Raw genomic sequence first — 3,228 nt, 5'->3', positions numbered from 1 at the left:
TGAGTAGTGAGTAGTGAGTGTAGAGTGCAGAGTAGTGAGTGTAGAGTGCAGAGTAGTGAGTAGTGAGTAGTGAGTAATGAGTGTAGAGTGCAGAGTAGTGAGTGCAGACTAGTGAGTGCAGAGTAGTGAGTGCAGAGTAGTGAGTGCAGAGTGCAGAGTAGTGAGTAGTGAGTAGTGAGTGTAGAGTAGTGAGTAGTGAGTAGTGAGTGTAGAGTGCAGAGTAGTGAGTGCAGAGTAGTGAGTGCAGAGTAGTGAGTAGTGAGTAGTGAGTGTAGAGTGCAGAGTAGTGAGTAGTGAGTAGTGAGTAGTGAGTGTAGAGTGCAGAGTAGTGAGTGTAGAGTGCAGAGTAGTGAGTAGTGAGTAGTGAGTAGTGAGTGTAGAGTGCAGAGTAGTGAGTGTAGAGTGCAGAGTAGTGAGTAGTGAGTAGTGAGTGTAGAGTGCAGAGTAGTGAGTAGTGAGTGTAGAGTGCAGAGTAGTGAGTGCAGAGTAGTGAGTGCAGAGTAGTGAGTACAGAGTAGTGAGTGCAGAGTAGTGAGTGCAGAGTAGTGAGTAGTGAGTAGTGAGTGTAGAGTGCAGAGTAGTGAGTGTAGAGTGCAGAGTAGTGAGTGCAGAGTGCAGAGTAGTGAGTGCAGAGTAGTGAGTGCAGAGTAGTGAGTGCAGAGTAGTGAGTGCAGAGTGCAGAGTTGTGAGTGCAGAGTTGTGAGTGCAGAGTGCAGAGTAGTGAGTGCAGAGTAGTGAGTGCAGAGTAGTGAGTGCAGAGTGCAGAGTACTGAGTGCAGAGTGCAGAGTAGTGAGTGCAGAGTGCAGAGTAGTGAGTGCAGAGTAGTGAGTGCAGAGTAGTGAGTAGTGAGTGTAGAGTGCAGAGTAGTGAGTAGTGAGTAGTGAGTAGTGAGTAGTGAGTGTAGAGTGCAGAGTAGTGAGTAGTGAGTGTAGAGTGCAGAGTAGTGAGTAGTGAGTGTAGAGTGCAGAGTAGTGAGTGTAGAGTGCAGAGTAGTGAGTGCAGAGTAGTGAGTGCAGAGTGCAGAGTAGTGAGTGCAGAGTGCAGAGTAATGAGTGCAGAGTAGTGAGTGCTGAGTAGTGAGTGCAGAGTAGTGAGTGCAGAGTAGTGAGTAGTGAGTGCAGAGTAGTGAGTGCAGAGTAGTGAGTGCAGAGTAGTGAGTGCAGAGTAGTGAGTGCAGAGTCGTGAGTAGTGAGTGTCGAGTGCAGAGTAGTGAGTAGTGAGTGTAGAGTGCAGAGTAGTGAGTAGTGAGTGCAGAGTAGTGAGTGCAGAGTGCAGAGTAGTGAGTGCAGAGTAGTGAGTAGTGAGTAGTGAGTAGTGAGTAGTGAGTGTAGAGTAGTGAGTAGTGAGTGTAGAGTGCAGAGTAGTGAGTAGTGAGTGTAGAGTGCAGAGTAGTGAGTGTAGAGTGCAGAGTAGTGAGTAGTGAGTAGTGAGTAGTGAGGGTAGAGTGCAGAGTAGTGAGTAGTGAGTAGTAAGTAGTGATTAGTGAGTAGTGAGTGTAGAGTGCAGAGTAGTGAGTGTAGAGTGCAGAGTAGTGAGTACTGAGTAGTGAGTGTAGAGTGCAGAGTAGTGAGTAGTGAGTGTAGAGTGCAGAGTAGTGAGTGCAGAGTAGTGAGTGCAGAGTAGTGAGTGCAGAGTAGTGAGTGCAGAGTAGTGAGTAGTGAGTAGTGAGTGTAGAGTGCAGAGTAGTGAGTGCAGAGTAGAGAGTGCAGAGTAGTGAGTGCTGAGTAGTGAGTGTAGAGTGCAGAGTAGTGAGTGTAGAGTGCAGAGTAGTGAGTAGTGAGTAGTGAGTGTCGAGTGCAGAGTAGTGAGTGCAGACTAGTGAGTGCAGAGTAGTGAGTGCAGAGTGCAGAGTGCAGAGTAGTGAGTAGTGAGTAGTGAGTAGTGAGTAGTGAGTAGTGAGAAGTGAGTGTAGAGTAGTGAGTAGTGAGTAGTGAGTGTAGAGTGCAGAGTAGTGAGTGCAGAGTAGTGAGTGCAGAGTAGTGAGTAGTGAGTAGTGAGTGTAGAGTGCAGAGTAGTGAGTAGTGAGTAGTGAGTGTAGAGTGCAGAGTAGTGAGTAGTGAGTAGTGAGTGTAGAGTGCAGAGTAGTGAGTGTAGAGTGCAGAGTAGTGAGTAGTGAGTGTAGATTGCAGAGTAGTGAGTAGTGAGTGTAGAGTGCAGAGTAGTGAGTGCAGAGTAGTGAGTGCAGAGTAGTGAGTACAGAGTAGTGAGTGCAGAGTAGTGAGTGCAGAGTAGTGAGTAGTGAGTAGTGAGTGTAGAGTGCAGAGTAGTGAGTGTAGAGTGCAGAGTAGTGAGTGCAGAGTAGTGAGTGCAGAGTAGTGAGTGCAGAGTAGTGAGTGCAGAGTGCAGAGTTGTGAGTGCAGAGTTGTGAGTGCAGAGTAGTGAGTGCAGAGTAGTGAGTGCAGTGTAGTGAGTGCAGAGTGCAGAGTACTGAGTGCAGAGTGCAGAGTAGTGAGTGCAGAGTGCAGAGTAGTGAGTGCAGAGTAGTGAGTGCAGAGTAGTGAGTAGTGAGTAGTGAGTGTAGAGTGCAGAGTAGTGAGTAGTGAGTAGTGAGTAGTGAGTGTAGAGTGCAGAGTAGTGAGTAGTGAGTGTAGAGTGCAGAGTAGTGAGTAGTGAGTGTAGAGTGCAGAGTAGTGAGTGTAGAGTTCAGAGTAGTGAGTGCAGAGTAGTGAGTGCAGAGTGCAGAGTAGTGAGTGTAGAGTGCAGAGTAATGAGTGCAGAGTAGTGAGTGCTGAGTAGTGAGTGCAGAGTAGTGAGTGCAGAGTAGTGAGTAGTGAGTGCAGAGTAGTGAGTGCAGAGTAGTGAGTGCAGAGTAGTGAGTGCAGAGTAGTGAGTAGTGAGTGTATAGTGCAGAGTAGTGAGTAGTGAGTGTAGAGTGCAGAGTAGTGAGTAGTGAGTGCAGAGTAGTGAGTGCAGAGTGCAGAGTAGTGAGTGCAGAGTAGTGAGTAGTGAGTAGTGAGTAGTGAGTAGTGAGTGTAGAGTAGTGAGTAGTGAGTGTAGAGTGCAGAGTAGTGAGTAGTGAGTGTAGAGTGCAGAGTAGTGAGTGTAGAGTGCAGAGTAGTGAGTAGTGAGTAGTGAGTAGTGAGGGTAGAGTGCAGAGTAGTGAGTAGTGAGTAGTAAGTAGTGATTAGTGAGTAGTGAGTGTAGAGTGCAGAGTAGTGAGTGTAGAGTGCAGAGTAGTGAGTACTGAGTAGTGAGTGTAGAGTGCAGAGTAGTGAGTAGTGAGTGTA

This window comes from Lissotriton vulgaris, chromosome 6, assembly GCF_964263255.1.
Source record: "Lissotriton vulgaris chromosome 6, aLisVul1.2, whole genome shotgun sequence".
NCBI lineage: Eukaryota > Metazoa > Chordata > Amphibia > Caudata > Salamandridae > Lissotriton > Lissotriton vulgaris.
The sequence above is the reverse complement of the archived record's forward strand: the minus strand, read 5'-3'. Positions refer to the sequence as shown.